Source organism: Hyla sarda, chromosome 2, assembly GCF_029499605.1.
Source record: "Hyla sarda isolate aHylSar1 chromosome 2, aHylSar1.hap1, whole genome shotgun sequence".
NCBI classification, from domain to species: Eukaryota; Metazoa; Chordata; class Amphibia; order Anura; family Hylidae; genus Hyla; species Hyla sarda.
The window spans coordinates 491,061,683-491,080,549 of record NC_079190.1 but is presented as its reverse complement, the minus strand read 5'-3'; the positions used below and the strand labels follow the sequence as shown (position 1 = coordinate 491,080,549).

Here is an 18,867-nt window from a genome sequence, read left to right as displayed (position 1 = left end):
TGTCCCTATTCAACTAAAACACAACAAATGAAATAACTTTGCAGGTAATCTTGATGACAAAACGACCCGCCGTTGTATTAATGCAGCTCTGATGCATACCTTGGGGGGTCTCTATGGTAACAGGATAAAGCCCTGTGTACTATATGCCTGCAGTCATACTTTCTTCTCTGTACCCCTCTTCGGCTGGGTTCACATCACGTTTTTACCAATACGGGACCGCATACGGCTTGGGGGGGGGGGGGGGGGGAGCTAAAACCTTGTGGTCCCTTATCCCTGCCGTATGTAATTCATTTCAATGAGCCGACCGGAGTGAAACGCTGACTGCAGTCGGCTAATTTTTACCCCCTATGCGGTTTTCTACCGGACCTCAAACCGTGGTCAACTACGGTTTTCGGTGCGGTGGGAAAACCACATACGGGGCAAAAATGAGCCGACTGCAGTCAGCGTTGACTCCGGTCGGCTCATTGAAATGAATTATATACGGCAGGGATACGGGACCACAAGGTTTTAGTTCCCCCCCAGCCATATGCGGTCCCGTATCGGTAAAAACGTGATGTGAACCCAGCCCTATTGGAAGACACCAAATTGTGAACAGACTGCAGGATCAGCCTATAACGGGTAGGTTTGCTGTGTTACCATGGAAACACATAGGTCTGCATAGAAGCTGTAGACCCAACACAACATTTTTCAATAAGACCTGAAGCAAAAGTTTCTTTAAATAGTTCATAGCCTTTAGGTGACTACAAATCAAGTGTCAAGACCTCTTGAGCGTTTTAGTTCCCCCAAAATAGCTGGAGAGCTATAATATGGGGATTTTGCAACAGCTGAAGGTCCACAGTTTGGAGACCACTGATATAAAAGGAACTATCAAATGCAATATTATGCCCAGATACTGGAAATGCCCCTTAAAGAAACGTTCACAATGGATTAGAGGAGGGGTGATGCTTTATCTACAAATGAACTTTAAAAAAGGTGCCCAATATCTCTCTACTTGCGAATGAAACTTTCTGCAAAAGTTCAACTCTAGGTAACAAAGTAACAACCAAGATGTAACATCCGCAATAACTCACCCACCTCATGCTGTATCCAATACTTTATTAAAGGGGTATTCCAGTAAAAAAAAAAAAATATATCACCTGGATTTGTAAATTACTTCTATTAAAAAATCTTAATCCTTCCAATAATTATCAGCTGCTGAAGTTGAGTTTTTCTTTTCTATCTGGCATCTGCTGACATCTCTGCTTGTCTCGGGAACTGCACAGAGTAGAAGAGGTTTGCTATGGGGATTTGCTTCTACACTGGACAGTTCCCAAGACAGGTGTCATCAGAGAGCACTTGGATAGAAAAGAGTATCTCAACTTCAGCAGCTCATAAGTACTGAAAGGATAAAGTTTTTTTTTTTTTTATAGAAGTAATTTACAAATCTGTTTAACTTTCTGGAGCCAGTTGATATATAAAAAAAAAAGTTTTTTCCTGGATAACCCCTTTAAAGGTTTAGGTTTGCAGCACAAACAATATACCAGGGACCAGCCTCAAAGACACCAGGTAAATCAAGATTTATACACATACATAAGCTGGACAACACAAGGGTCTATTCGCCATCAGAGATATAGGTTGAAAGTAGAGATGAGCGAACTTACAGTAAATTCGATTAGTCACGAACTTCTCGGCTCGGCGGTTGCTGACTTTTCCTGCATAAATTAGTTCAGCTTTCCGGTACTCCGGTGGGCTGGAAAAGGTGGATATAGTCCTAGGAAAGAGTCTCCTAGGACTGTATCCACCTTTTACAGCCCACCGGAGCACCGGAAAGCTGAACTAATTTATGCAGGAAAAGTCATCAACTGCCGAGCCGAGAAGTTCGTGACGAATCGAATTTACTGTAAGTTCGCTCATCTCTAGTTGAAAGGATTCCTTGACAAATGCCTTCCATATAGGCAAATTTTATAGGTACACAAGTGGTAAAAAAACATATACCGCACTGTATTACTGGATGAAAGTATCGAGTAGCACAGAAGGTGTATAATACTGTATAAACTTTATTTAAAAAGGTATACTGACACAAACCAGACTGACAAAGGCCCAAATTGACCCGTCAGTCATTAAAGGGGTAGTCCAGTGGTGAAAAACTTAGGATAGGAGATAAGTTTGAGATTGCGGGGGGTCCGGGGCCCCGTACAGAGAGATCGCAGCAGGCCCCAGCTCTCGGCCCAGATAGCGGGTGTCGACACCCGCACGAAGCGGCGGCTGACACGCCCCCTCAATACATCTCTATGGCAGAGCCGGAGATTGCCGAAGGCAGCGCTTCGGCTCTGCCATAGAGTTGTATTGAGGGGGCGTGTTGGCCACCGCTTTGTGCGGAGGTCGACACGTCCCCTTCCTGCGGGCTGTCGGGGCTCCGTACAGGAGATCGCAGGGGGCCCCAGCGGTCGGACCCCCGCGATCTGCAACTTATCCCCTATCCTTAGGATAGGGGATAAGTTGCTCACCACTGGACTACTCCTTTAATGAAAAAATAAAAATAAAAAATAAATAAAATAAAAAGTTGTCTGTGGGTGCATTGACTACTAGGTTTCCTACCACCTGGCCAAGACCCAGTGAGCCATGTATAGCATATAGGGCAGTGATCTCAAACTGTGGCCCTCCAGATGTTGCAAAAATTCAACTCCCAGCATGCCCGGACAGCCGTTGGCTGTCCGGGCATGCTGGGAGTTGAAGTTTTGCAACATCTGGAGGGCCACAGTTTGAGATCACTGCTATAGTGGGAGATTTATCAAAACCTTTGCAAAGGAACGTTGCCCATAGCAACCGGTCAGATCGCTTCTTTCATTTTGCAGAGGCCTTGTTAAAAATGAAAGCAGTGTTCTGATTGGTTGCTATGGGCAAATGGGCAACTTGTCCTCTGGAATGTTTTGGATAAATCTCCCCCATAAAGAATATGTAAACAACTGCTTCTTAAAATGCGCTGGCGAAAAAAAAAAGAAAAAAAAAAGTAGTTAACAGAAAGTTCCACATCATAATCCACACCGAAGATTTTTAGAGCCACTAGTTCCACAGCAAAAGTGTTCACAGAACTTTAAATGGGCACTGTCAGATACAAAAACTTTTGATATGTTGTAAAGCATGTATAACCAATAGGTTTGGCAATTGCTTTCATTAGAACATTTTCAGTATTTCATACTAAAAAAAAAAAAAAAAAGAGTCAAACAACTGTCCCCCCTGCCTGCTTGAACACATACTAGTCCTGCTGTGTCCATGCGTCATCACCTATGTCATGGACACACTTCCTTGATTGACAGCTGTGAGTGCAGGGCTCACACCTGGAGGAAAAATCCTCCCACTGTCAGCCTGTGTCCCGCTTCTGTCAGTGAGGACAAGCTGGGAGTTGTAGTTTTGCAAATGCTAGGGGAGATGTGATCAGACAGCATACTGAGGGAGGGGGCGGAGAACTGCACAGTGAGGCCACGCCCCCTCCCTTAGAGAGGAATTCAGACTAGTGAGCTAAATTAAAAGTGTGATAAAAAAAATATGTAAATAAATAAAGGTGCTAGACAGAAAAATTAGATGTAAATGGTCAGGATTAGGTACTGTGTGATATATTATTAAAAAAATAAAAAAAATAAAATTTTGGTGTCTGATGGTACCCAGTAAACAATGGGAGGTGCTCAAAGTTATTTTTCAGATCCCTGGATACAGCCCTATCCCGTACAGATACAAGCTGATAACACATTACAAGACTCAAGCCCTGTCCAGACAGTGAGAGAATAATACTGGAACTTTTACATTTTGACACTTCTTACAAAAACTTTTTAAAACTCTTGTAAACTTTCCTTCTCTGTAGACATGGATAAGGGTAAACCTGGCCTGTGGGCCATACAGTTCTACTCTCACTCCAGTTCACAAGAAGGTTTCTCTGGCTTTATGGGGAAAAAAAATAATAATTTTAAAACTTTAGGTTCCTTATGTTTCAATACTCCCAACTGTGGCTGCCCTGGCATGCTCCGAGTTGTAGTTTTGCAACAGCTGGAGGCACACTTATTGGAATACACAGAGCTAAGCTGACAGATGTTCAGGAAAGTAGGATTGGGCATGTGGGATTTCATCATGTCTCATTCTTTTGTAGAAGTCAGTTTCCCAACCAGGGTGCCTCCAGCTGTTGCAAAACTACAACTCCCAGCATGCCTGGACAGCCAAAGACTTTCGGGGTATGCTGGGAATTCTAGTTTTGCAACAGCTGGATGCACCCTGGTTTGGAAACTCTGGTATAGGTCAATAGTGTCTAACTGGTGATGGTCCGACAACTGGGACCCCTACCCAAACTGAAGTCCCTTGTGTTCCGATTGAACAGATGAGCAATGTGCATGCTTAAAGTGGTACTCCGGTGCTTGCACATCTTATCCCCTATCCAAAAGGATAAGGGATAAGATGCCTGATCGCGGGAGTCCCGCCGCTGCACCCAGTTTGTAATCAGTCCCCGGAGCGTGTTTGCTCCGGGACTGTTTACCGGCGACCACAGGGCGGGCGGCGTGTGATTACCGGCGACCACAGGGCGGGCGGCGTGTGACGCCACGTCCCCTCCCGTAGGCTTGCATTGAGGGGCGGAGCGTGACGTCACACGGGGCGGAGGCGTGACGTCACACGCCGCCAACCCGATGGTCACCGGTAATCAGACCCGGAGCGAACATGCTCCGGGGACTGATTACAAACGGGGTGCTGCGTGCAAGATCCCGGGGGTCCCCAGCAGCGGGATTCCCGCGATCAGGCATCTTATCCCCTATGCTTTGGATAGTGGATAAGATGTGTAAGCACCGGAGAACCCCTTTAACCACCACACCATTTGCTTGCTACATGACTGCTGAAGATAGCCCAGTACAAGGCTCACCTATCTTCGGCTGTCCATAGCAAGTAAAGGAAGCACAGGACAAGTACCTTCTGTACATGTGGTCAGTGGTGGGCCCAGCAGCTGGACACCAGATAAATTATAATCTTGGGATAACTCACAGCTAGTCTCATCTCATTGTGATGGTGAATCGCTAGGTTGGGCCTATCATTTTATTATTGTTGGAGGTCTGAATGATCATAAGAATAAAGGGGGGCCAACGCTGATTTAATGTTGTGCCGGGCCCTATTCACTTGAATAGAGCTGTTCTGTAATTTGTGCAGGTGGCCTGGCACTGAGGCCATAGGTCTGAACCAAATCATCTCCCTTCTTTCCCAGAATAAGTGGGCGATCCCAAAGTTAGGACACCCCCTCCAATCAAAAAGTAATGCCATATCCAAGCTCTTTGGGAGATTGGAACATCCCTCTAAGGCACAAGTATATAAAACATCAGAAACATAGAACATTAAATTGCTGGTCTCATGTGAACATGTCCCACTAATTTGCAGGTGAAGAGGAGGTCATTTATGCAGATGTTGCATTTCTTCACCCATCAATCCCCTTTTCTGAACGATTCTGCATCCAAAATATACTAAACATATAGCCTGGAATACAATTTATAGTTGACTAAAAAGAAACTGGAACGCCAGCACATCTTACAGCAAGGAACACCCAGAATCTCATACCACTGTGCTGCCCCTTCAACAATACAATCATAATACAATACATGCCCCAGCGCATACGAGATTCCCAGACTGGTGCCCATTGCATACTGTACATAAGTGTTTCCCAACAAGAAAGCCTATGGCTGTCGCAAACTAGTGCTCATGTAAGACCCCCACAGACTAGTGCCCACTGCACACTGTATATAGGACAAGACACCATTAGATCTCATGTGGGATCCCCAGACTAGTGCCAACTGCAATACACTACCAGAGGTCATGTGGGATCACTAGACTGGTGCCCACACACTGTATATACAGTGATCCCTCAACTTACAATGGCCCCAACATACAATAGTTTCAACATACAATGGTCTTTTCTGGACAATTGTCACTTAAAACTAGACTCACCATACAATGTACAGACAGTCCAGACCTGTGAGACATGTCAAAGGCCGGAAGAACTGACCAATCAGAATTGGCATTTTCACTGGTAAAACCCCTGTATTAGGCTGGGTTTGCACTACATTTTGTCCCATACGGGAGCGCATACGGCAGGGGGGAGCTAAAACCTTGCGCTCCCGTATGCCTTCGTATGCGCTCCCGTATGTCATTCATTTCAATGAGCCGGCCAGAGTGAAACGTTCGGTCGGCTCATTTTTGCGCCGTATGCGCTTTTACAACCGGACCTAAAACTGTGGTCAACCACGTTTTGAGGTCCGGTCGTAAAAGCGCATACGGCGCAAAAATGAGCCGACCGGACAGAACGTTTCACTCCGGCCGGCTCATTGAAATGAATGACATACGGGAGCGCATACGAAGGCATACGGGAGCGCGAGGTTTTAGCTCCCCCCTGCCGTATGCGCTCCCGTATGGGAGAAAACGTAGTGTGAACCCAGCCTTACTGAAGCGTATGCACTGAATTCCTGTCTGGGAGCGCCCCCTACAGTACAGGGAGGTATTACATGTTCTGTACTACTATTTACCTTTGCCAGGGTTAGCTGCTCCTTTGGATACCAAGTAAGGACTGGATACCATGTTACTTTTTTTGGGACATTGGGGGAGATTTATCAAAGCCTGTGCAGAGGTAAAGTTGTCCAGTTGCCCATAGTAACCAATCAGATCGCTTCTTTCATTTTTCACAGGCCTTTCTAAAAAGGAAAGAAGCATGCTGATTGGTTGCCTTGGCAACTGGGCAAGTTTTACTTTGCACAGGTTATGATAAATCTCCCCCATTGTGTGTACTGTACAGAACCCTGAAGAAGCTCCTGTCCTCTGCATAGACAGTGATTACAGCTCCCTGCAGATCTTTATTACTTTTATATGTAAGGATTTGCTTTACCTGCATTAGTTATCTGTTTATTTTTGCTTAATCCTCACTTTTTCCTATTTTTGGATGACATTTTGGGGCTTCAGAACCAATTAGCAGTTTCCAAAGAGTTGTGGTCTCAACATACAATGGTCGTCCTGGAACCAATTAATATTGTAATTTGAGGGACCCCTTTGTAGACAATAGACTACGAGAGCCCATCTGAGACCCCTGGTCCAGTGCCCACCCATACAGCATCTAGATTTCCACAGCTTGTTTGAGACCCCCAGCCCGTTGCGCACCCCATACTGTACATAGACAATACAATAACACAGCTCATGTAAGATCCCCAGACAGGTGCCCACTACATACAGTATATGAGTTGAGTTTCCCAACCAGTGTGCATCTAGCTGTTTCAACATAGACAATATACATCAGAACTGATGCGAGACCCCCAGACCGATGTTCATCTATACTGTGTATAAACAACACACCCTACCAGAGCTCATGTGAGACCCCCAGACCGATGTTCATCTATGATGTATATAAACAACACACACTACCAGAGCTCATGTGAGACCCCCAGACCGATGTTCATCTATACTGTATATAAACAACACACCCTACCAGAGCTCATGTGAGACCCCCAAACCGATGTTCATCTATACTGTGTATAAACAACACACACTACCAGAGCTCATGTGAGACCCCCAGACCGATGTTCATCAATACTGTATATCAACAACACACACTACCAGAGCTCATGTGAGACCCCCAGACCGATGTTCATCTATACTGTATATAAACATCACACACTACCAGGGTTCATGTGAGACCCCCAGACCGATGTTCATCTATGATGTATATAAACAACACACACTACCAGAGCTCATGTGAGACCCCCAGACCGATGTTCATCTATGATGTATATAAACAACACACACTACCAGAGCTCATGTGAGACCCCCAGACCGATGTTCATCTATACTGTATATAAACAACACACCCTACCAGAGCTCATGTGAGACCCCCAAACCGATGTTCATCTATACTGTGTATAAACAACACACACTACCAGAGCTCATGTGAGACCCCCAGACCGATGTTCATCAATACTGTATATCAACAACACACACTACCAGAGCTCATGTGAGACCCCCAGACCGATGTTCATCTATGATTTATATAAACAACACACTACCAGGGTTCATGTGAGACCCCCAGACCGATGTTCATCTATACTGTGTATAAACAACACACACTACCAGGGTTCATGTGAGACCCCCAGACCGATGTTCATCTATACTGTGTATAAACAACACACACTACCAGAGCTCATGTGAGACCCCCAGACCGATGTTCATCTATACTGTATATAAACAACACACACTACCAGAGCTCATGTGAGCCCCCAGACCGATGTTCATCTATACTGTATATAAACATCACACACTACCAGGGTTCATGTGAGACCCCCAGACAGATGTTCATCTATACTGTATGTAAACACTACAAGAGCTCATGTGAGACCCCCAGCACAGTGACCACTCCATACATGTGTCCCTAAACCTGTGTTTCTCCAGCTCTAACAAATCTACAACTCCCTTTATGCCCTGACATCCTTATAACAAATGATTAAATTGTGAGTACCCTGTATACAGATACACAAGCACGGATAAGATGGGACCCACTGCGTGCAACAGTATTGTCCAACCAGAGACAAAACTAAAACTACCACCACCAAGTACTGACAACCTTCAGCTGTAAGAACATGACATAAGTCAAAGCTTCTGCCACAGCGAATAGGCTGAGGAACATTGCCATACGGTACTAAATGCTATACACAACCAGAGCTCATACGAGACTCCCATTATGAAGACCACTCCATACAGCAGTGTTTCTGAACCTATAGGGTTTACAGATCTACAAAAACTACAAATGCCATCATGGGTGTGATGGGAGCTGTAGTTTTGGGTTGGGGAATAGTGCCACACAGTATGTAACATGAATCCAACTCCATACTGTATATATATATATATATATATATATATATATATATATATATATATATATACATGCAATAGGCTACTACAGCTGACCTAGGAGCCTCAGCACGTGCTCAGTCTATACTGTATATCAATATAATACACTACCACAGCACACGTGGGACCCACAATACGGTGCCTACTCCATACGTCAGTATTCATTGACCAGTGGTTCTTCAGCTATTGCAAAACTATAACTCCCATCGCGCCCCGACAGCTATCGGCAGATGGAACTGGAAGTTACAAGAAAACGTAGGACAGTCTTCTCTATCCTGGGGTCCTCTGGCTACTAGGGTGTAATTGGCAAGAGCCCACAGATTGGCGCACATTGCCATAGATACACTACAACAGCGCACGCAAAACCCCCAGCTCGGTGCTAACTGCATACGGTATACAGATTCCATACACTACTAAAGCACACGTGGGACCCAAGAACGTGCCGACTCGTGTGTGTGTGATATAGATTAATATATATATATATATATATATATATATATATATATATATATATATATATATATATATATATATATATATTATATACACACACACACACACACAAAGCTCAGATCAGACCTTGAAGCACAAGCAGCATTCCCAAAACTGTGGCTCTCCGGCTACTGCAAAACTACAACTCCAAGCATGCCCTGACAGCCTACGGCTGTCAGGGCATGCTTGGAGTTGTAGTTTTGCAATAGCTGGAGACCCCCAACACGTGCCGACTTTATACTGTATATAAATATACGCTAGCATAGCTCACATGGGAACAATCACCATAGATCAGCGTTTCCTAACCTATGACTCTCCAGCTAGTGTAATACTACAACTCCCATCGTCCCCTAACGGTGAAAGCTTGTCGTCAAGGCATGTTGAAAGTTGTAGTTTTGCAACAGCCCACCGGGTGACAAACACTGCCATACCGTAAATAGATAACAGACTACCGCAGCTGTGACGCTACAGAAAAACTACAACCCCCATCATGGGCTATCAGGGCATGATAGGAGTTCTACCTGCATAGGCTAATGAACATTGCCATACTGTATTTAGATACCATACACTACCACAGCTCACGTGGGAGACCCCACATAGAAAACAGTGCACGTGCCAATCCCAAACTGTACATAGATAACGCCAGTGCACGTGGAACCCTTGGCACTCAGTGCCCACTCCATACTGTACATAAATAAGCGAACGAGGGACCCCCAAAAGTGCCAACTCCATACTGTACACAAATAAGTGAACGAGGGACCCCCAAAAGTGCCCACTCCATACTGTACATAAAGTGAACGAGGGACCCCTCAACAGTGCCCACTCCATAGTGTGCCTAAGTAAACAAGAGACCCCCAGTGCCCACTCCATACTGTACATAAAGTGAACGAGGGATCCCAACAGTGCCCACTCCATACTGTACATAAGTAAATAAGGGAACCCCAACAGTGGTCACTCCATACATAAAAGTGCATGTAGAACCCTCGGCACAGAGTGCCCACACCATACCGTATATAGATAACGGTGCACGTGGGACCCTGAGAACACAGTACAGACCCCATGCTGTACATAGATACTGCACGAGTGACCCGACAGTGTCAACCCTATACTGTACATAATTAAGTGCACGAGGGACCACCAACACAGTGCTCACCCAATACTGTACATAAATAAGTGCACGAGGGACCACCGACACAGTGCTCACCCAATACTGTACATAATTAAGTGCACAAGGGACCACCGACACAGTGCTCACCCTATACTGTACATAATTAAGTGCACGAGGGACCACCGACAGTGCTCACCCAATACTGTACATAAATAAGTGCACGAGGGACCACCGACAGTGCTCACCCAATACTGTACATAAATAAGTGCATGAGGGACCACCGACACAGTGCTCACCCAATACTGTACATAATTAAGTGCACGAGGGACCACCGACAGTGCTCACCCAATACTGTACATAAATAAGTGGCCGACGGACCCAACAGTGCTCACCCTATACTGTACATACATACCAGTGCACGAGGAACCCCCCGGCACACAGTGCTCACCTCATACTGTACACAGAATAGTACACGTGGGAGCCCCAACACAGAGATCGCCCTATATTGAACACAGATAATGCACAAGGGACCCCCGGCACACAGTGTCCACACCATTGTATACAGAGGTAACAGTGTACATGAGACCCCTGGCACAGGGTGCCCATTCCGTCACCTAGATAATTACATCTACACACCATGGTTCACAAGAGACCCCCAGCATGGTGCCCACCTCATCTTATACAGTATATAGGTACAATACCTCATACGGGACCCCCATCCCAGCCCATCATTACTGTACTCCAGGACCTTCAGCTGCATCCTGTGCTGCTTACTACTACAACTCCCAGAATTACTTTCGGGACCTTTAAATCCAAGCCCGCCAACTCGCTGCAACAACAACTCCCAGCATGACTACGAATGAAAACCAGCACACACGTGAATAACCAAACCATCACAGATGACATAAACAAACCCCTGTCATACATGTCACCCGACACATGTGAGAGAATGACAGCAGGGAGGGGGGGGGGGGGGGGGGGCAGAGAGATACAAGACCATAAAGAGTTAACAATATTAAAAGTAAAATAAACTACAGAAAGGGGGAAATAAAACTAAAAAAAAAAAAAAAACAAATATAAATAAACTGGAAAACAAACAAATGAAAAAAAATTTTAATTAAAAAAAAAGGTAAAAAAAAAAAAAAGACAGATAAAATATAAAAACAAATTAAGGAAAAAAATAAATAAAAGTGAAGGAAAAGCAAAAAACAATGAAAATACAAAAAAGGTAAAAAAAATTGTGTAAATAAAATATATATATTATCTAAATGTTTTAATTTCTCTATTTTCTTATTTTTTTCTGAACATAAAAAGTAGCAATTACAAGAAAGCTAAAGAAATAAGATCAAAATAAAAATAACAAATAGGGAAGATTAATTATTTTTTTTACAAAGAGAATTTTAAATATAAGTAAAAAGGAAAAAAAATATTTAAAAAACAAAGTGAAGAAAATAGAACTAAAAAATGTTTTCATAAAAAAAGGAATAGAATTATATTTAAAAAAAATTAAAAGCAAATAAGAATTATAAAAAGGAAAAATAGAAATTAAAAAAAAAGGATAAATTTCGTAATACAATTGAATAGAAAAAAATTATATATAAATATATTAAAATACAAAATAAAATTGATAAGATAGAATACAAAAAATAATAATAATATAAATAAATAGGAGAGAAAAAAAAAAAAGAATTAAATGAAAAAAATAAGTGATGAAGTCGGTGGGTGACAAGGGATTCCTGCGGGCAGTAGTGGGTGACACAGCCGGATAATATGGGGGGCTCAGTAGCCACACCTAAGCCCCATCCCAGGGCAGCCCCCCAAGACTGAGAACAGCGCCCCCTCCCCTCTCAGGGGGAGGCCGGTGGTTGCCTTGGCGGCACCTTAAACAAATGTACAGAGAGACGAGATGTCAGCGGAGGAGATGGGGGGTGGATATCCCGGTAACTTCTTACCCGTGTCCTCCCGTGCTGCCCGCCAGACGCTGCAGCTCTCGTCCAGTCACATCGGCGGCGGCGGGGGCCCGGGGCCTGAGAGGAGGAGGAGGCGGCGGTGATGATGGTGCTGCTGCTGCCCGGTCTCCTCACATAGCCCTCCCGCTCCGCATCCCCAGCTCTCCCCGCACCCCGCCGCTCATATCCCGGGGCTGGAGATCCCGCACTGTCCGCCGCTGATACTGCCGCCGCTACTGCTGCTGACACCACTGCTGCTGCTGCTGCGGGGAGGAGGAGGAGGCGGCGGTTGTTCCTCGGGTCCCGGCCGTATACAGGATGGAGGGAGAAGGAAGGGAGGGGGGAAGGGGGAGGCACAAAATGGCGCGCGTTTCCAAAGCTGCGGAGCAAGAGAGGAGGAGGAGGGAAAAGCAGGAGGAGGAGGGAGGACAGGGAAACCACCTCCGCCTCCTCACACACCGACACCTACCAGCAGCACCGGAGCCGTGACAACAACAACACCGCCCGCCCCCACCGCCATCCTGAGGAGACTCCCCGCGCCATCTACACCCCCTCCCGCCTACACTGTAACACCGTCATATTCCAGTCACGACAACCGGTTCAATACCTATATGTCATTTTTTTTAATTTATTTTAGAGATATTATTATTGTTATTTCTTTTAATATCGATGACGTTATGTATTCGGGCGGGAACGGAACCCGGGTTTTGAAGAAAAAAAAAAAAAAAAAAAGCGACGGACAAAATGGCGGCCAGATGAGCGTGTTACCATGGCGACTGTCAATCAGCGCACCAAAGTCCCCCGGATGCGCGATGACGTTGGCAAACTGACGAGAGAGAGAGAAGGGGAGGAGAGAGAGGGGCTGGGTCACGTGAAAGAAAAGGGGGCGGGGATTGAGGATGGAAAAGGGAAAAAAAAAACGGACGGGGCGTGAGCTCGCGAGCTAATAAACAGAGTTATGTAAATAGGAAGCCGTTTTTAATGTTTTTTTTTTATAAATAAAGATTTTTTTTCCTCTTCCTGTGCATGTGTTGCCCATAGCAACCAATCAGGGCGCTGCTTTCATTTTTTAGGAGAGCGTTGGTGAGGATTCGGAATGGGAACTGAGCAGTGATTGGTTGCTATGGGCAACAGAGTGAATCTCCCTATGTCAGTATTTCCAAAGCAGGGCGCCTCCAGCTGTTGCAAAACTACACTTCGGCTGTTGCTGTCGTTTTGCAACAGCTGGAGGCACCCTGGTTAAGAAACACTGACATGGGGAGATTCACTCTGTTGCCCATAGCAACTAATCACAGCTCAGCTCCCATTCCTATAATAATACAGCTTGATATATTGATATTCATCATTAGCGCAGAGTTTTGCACAAAATTACGCGGCACATATCACCTTGTTAATTTGCGCAAATGACAGGAAGCCCACTGGATAGTGTGAAAAAGTAAAATTAAGGGTGAAAAGTTAACACACATTCCTACTCTTGCCGCTCACCAAAGCACATTTGTGCATAAAGTACATGAGAAAGATGACAAAGCCAGCACACACAACATAAAAATGGCACAACGCTTGGCGCAAGTCAATGTACAAAATAAAAAAAAACACTACCCACACAAGATTTATGCGCAAGGCGAAAACCTGCTGGGCAAGTGTGAGGTTTTTCCAGTTGCCGCACAAAGTTTATTACATGGCGCATGGCGCATGTCGCTTCATAAATTTGCGCAAATGAAAGGAAGCCCCTGGATAGTGCAAAAAAGGGTGAAATGCACGCACATTTTCTAATGGCAGCATGCATTTGCGCAAAAAAGTGGTATATTCAGCGTACCAAACAGCGCATCTGCTGTGGTGGCCCAGTACGGGAGATGTTGCCCCGTACCCTTGCTGTCCTGTCAGGCAGCCTCCTTCAGTTTCCCCAGGGCCCCTTGCACCTGGTTCCCCCTGTACATATGTTCTGCAGTGTATTGTATTATAAAATGTGTTGTATCTTTAAAAGATATGTCATTTGATTGTTACCCAGGAGGTACCAGTGACCAGGTGACCCCAAGAGTAACCTATGGGCTCCCTGCTAGTCTCCCCCATATAAGCCCTGGGTGGAGCTTCTCTCTCTTCTGCTGAGATCCAGTGCAGTCTTGTCTAGTGTGTGTGTCCAGAGTGTTGGAGACCTCAAAGTCCAGTCCTGCAGCCGCCATCAAGTCAAGTAAGATAAAGTCACAGCTTTATGAGTCAAGTCAGTCCCTGTCATCTGTCAAGTCAGCGTGGTCTGCATTCAATTGTCCGGTCCTACTACAAGTCCCAGCAAGTCCTTAAGGTCTCTGCGTCACTGGTCACCTCCTTGGGCCCTGGCTGATCTGTATAGACTTTACCATCTGTCTACCCTCAGTAAAGCTACCGTTGTCCGTAACTTGGCGTCAGAGTCTTTATTGCCCCTCGTGCCTAGCCCAGGATCCAGCGGTATACCTTTGGCTGGTTTTAGGCTAAACCACGCCCTGGCGTCATGAATACAAGGCGTTAATGCCATCTAGGGTAAAAACATCTGCCCTCATCACACCCCGCTACCACACATCTGCTAACCCCCCCCCCCCTTACCCCCCCTGGAAGTGCACAAGAAGAAAAAGGAAGACAGTGCAGCTAAATTAAAAATAGCGCAAAAGTAGAACACACATTACGCATGCAATTTTGCAGGTGTGCTAGTTGATAGATTTCCCCCCTGTGCATGGAGCACCCCAATTTTGAAACTGGCGTACACCTGCATAATTGCGCATGTTTGTTTATTTTACGTTCGTTTATTTTGACTTCCATCAAAATTATCATCTGATTCTGTGCTATTTTTATGTCGTCTGCACTGGTGTCATGAATTTTCATGTTGTGCACTTCCAGGGGGCGTGGTTAGCAGATGCGCTGGTCGGTGTGCTGAACTTATCTGTGCAGATTTTGCGCGGATTTACTCCAGCGACCATCTGGCGTGAGCTTTTTACCCCTTTTTATCACTATCCAGCTTCCTGTCAGTTGCGCAAATGTATTATATGACATGTGGAGCATAATGAATTTTGTGCATCAACTGGTAAAACCACACACTTGCGCAGCAGGTTTCGTATTTTGCAATTATGTGCGTCAATAGTAAATTTTACCCTTCTTCCCACGCATTTTTTCAGTAGCATGCCAGTTGCAAAACCTGGTGTGCAACTGTGTGGTTTTACCAGTTGCTGTGCTAAATTTATTATGTAACACAAACCACTTTATAAATTTGTGCAAATAACAGGAAGCCTCTGGATAGCGCAAAAAAAATAAATTTTGAAAACCTCATACATATTCCTACGGCGGCTGGTCAATGGAATACATTTGCGCAAAAAGTGATAAATTCAGTGCACTAACCAGTGCATCTGCTAACAAACTCCTCCCTGGAAGCGCACAAAATTAGAAATGATGAAGCCAGCGTAAACAGCATAAAAATAGAGTAAAATTAGATTATAATTTTGGTGCAAGTCAATGGGCAAAATAAAAAGACACTGCGCAATTTTGCAGGTGCATGTCAGTTGGTAAATACCCACCACTGAACACTCATTTTTGTAGGAGCACTCATGGGGCAAATGCATTATTTTGTACATTGACTTCATATAATTTTGTGCTAGTTTTATGCCCAGGCATTACTTATAGTGCCCCTTCCACACACTGATCAGATAAATAATGCATATATAGATGTGTCATACAGTGCCTAGATAGTACTTGTTTCCTGTCCTTTCAATACACTGACCAGATAAATAATGTAGGAATATCACAAATGAATACTGCTATATATTGTCCAGATAGTGTCATACAGTGCCCATACAGTACATATGGTGCATTTTCAATACACTGACCAGATAAATAGCGTATGCATATCACATATGAATATTGCTAGTGTCCAGATAGTGTCATACAGAGCCCAGACATTACACAGATTGTCTCTTGTCAGTACACCAACAAGATAAATATGTAGAGGAATGAAGGAGCATCCAGCTCTAGGATTTGCGGTAAAAACTTTTTGCTTTATTTAGAAATCCTCAGACAATCGTCACGACAGAGCAAGCCGTCTGACGCGTTTCGCACTTGCGTGCTTAATCGTAGACTCGTAGAGTCTACGATTAAGCACGTAAGTGCGAAACGCGTCAGACGGCTTGCTCTGTCGTGAGGAGTGTCTGAGGATATCTAAATAAAGCAAAAAGTTTTTACCCCAACTCCTAGAGCTGGGCGATCCTTCATTCCTCTACATTCTGGTTTGGCCGAGGGCGGAATCGGCACGCCCGTGCACAGGTGTTGCGGCTGCTCCGAGTGGTAGTGAGCGGTGTTAACCACGTTCGAGCCGGAACAAGATAAATATATACAAATATATATATATAATTATTGTTTTATTATAACACATTATAGCTTGCACATAGTAAATGGTACAATGGTACCAATGGTACACCCGCAATGGAATTTGTTACCGCCATGGTAGCGATAGGTACACAGTAGAACTGGATGGAAGATTCCCTCAATTCCAGCCATATATATATATATATATATATATATATATATATATATCTAGAGAAAAAACAAGTAGAGCAGCACTGCCACACAATGCAGGTCAATGGGTGCCAGCAGTGGAACATCCCGGGTAGGGAGATGTACAGATATCCACACCAAACGAAAAAAGTACTGCAGCACTCCAAAAATAAGGTGAATGAGGTTTCTCAACCTGACATCAAAGCAACGTTTCGGCTGCCCGATTGCAGCCTTTCTCAAGCTCGAGCTTGAGAAAGGCTGCAATCGGGCCGCCGAAACGTTGCTTCGATGTCAGGTTTATAAAGCTCATTCACCTTATTTTTGGAGTTCTGCAGTACTTTTTTTGTTTGGTGTATATATATATATATATATATATATATATATATATATATGTATATACAAGAAAGTAATGCAGCACTACTTAGCCAAATCCAGGGAAGGTGCAAGCGCCCCAGACTCAATCATAGTCCACAGGATACAAAAATAGTAAAAAGCGCAGCACTCCTCCAAATAGTGTAGAAAAAAAGTGTGAATTTATTAGCTCACATAGCAGCAATGTTTCTGTCCTACCATAGGACCATTTTCAAGCTTTACAAGGAAAATGGTCCTATGGTAGGACAGAAACGTTGCTGCTATGTGAGCTAATAAATTCACACTTTTTTTCTCCACACTATTTGGAGGAGTGCTGCTGTATGGAGTCCCGGTTCTCCCCGTGCAGGAGGCGTGTTGGCCGCAGCATGACGCCACGGCCGACACACCCCCTCCATGTATGTCTATGGGAGAGGCGGAGATGCAGCGTTCGTGCATCCCTGCCTCTCCTATACAGCTGAATGGAGGGGCGTGTCTGTCGACCTCAGTGAGATCAACGACACGAGCATTAGCCGCGCAGAGCCGCGGCAGAGCTGGGTCCCCATACAGGAGATTGCAGGGGGGGTCCCAGCGGTTGGACCCACCGCGATCAGACACTGATAGGGGATAAGTTGTCTATCGTTGCAATACTCCTTTAATAAAGGTTATATATCTATCTATATATATATATATATATATATATATATATATACTGTATCTATCTATCTATCTATATAACCAAAGGATAAATTGGCCAGCACTATTGATCCAAACTATTGTAAAAACCTGGCTTGCAGGTGCAAGCTGCTGGGCTAAATATACAGCAACAGGAGAATACAGCAGCACACTGCTAGCACAAAGATATAGATGAAACATGAGTATATAGATAAAACATGAGTATATAGATAGAACATGAAAAGCTATACAGCTGTAATGCAATAAATGAAGATATGAAACTATGAAAATATGAGGTACTTAGCTTGCAAATTTGGCGGTCACCTTACCGTGGTGGGACGGTCCACGCTATTTGGCGCCAAATTTGCAAGCTAAGTACCTCATATTTTCATAGTTTCATATCTTCATTTATTGCATTACAGCTGTATAGCTTTTCATGTTCTATCTATATACTCATGTTTTATCTATATACTCATGTTTCATCTATATCTTTGTGCTAGCAGTGTGCTGCTGTATTCTCCTGTTGCTGTATATTTAGCCCAGCAGCTTGCACCTGCAAGCCAGGTTTTTACAATAGTTTGGATTAATAGTGCTGGCCAATTTATCCTTTGGTTGTATTTCACATACGGGGGAGTGGCTACCTCCATGTTGGCTCCTGCACCCCACCCACCTCTATTAGGTGTATATAAGGTGCCTTGGATGTTTCAGACCTTGCATGCCTGCTGTATTGTTCACACAGAGGCATATTCATAGTGTAGGGTCCGTCCCAGAATGAGGTCACCTTACCGTGGTGGGACGGTCCACGCCATTTGGCGCCAAATTTGCAAGCTAAGTACCTCATATTTTCATAGTTTCATATCTTCATTTATTGAATTACAGCTGTATAGCTTTTCA

At 44.5% G+C, this 18,867-nt stretch overlaps 1 protein-coding gene across 1 annotated transcript in view; it reads right to left on the bottom strand.

Moving 5' to 3' along the window:
* Positions 1–13,183, bottom strand: part of DYRK1A (dual specificity tyrosine phosphorylation regulated kinase 1A) — a 118,939-nt gene extending 105,756 nt beyond the window's left edge. The window contains exon 1 of the mRNA XM_056559633.1: positions 12,442–13,183. The gene's annotated coding sequence lies outside the window, so the exon portion shown is untranslated. The remainder of the gene's footprint in view (positions 1–12,441) is intronic.
* Positions 13,184–18,867: the final 5,684 nt, after the last annotated feature.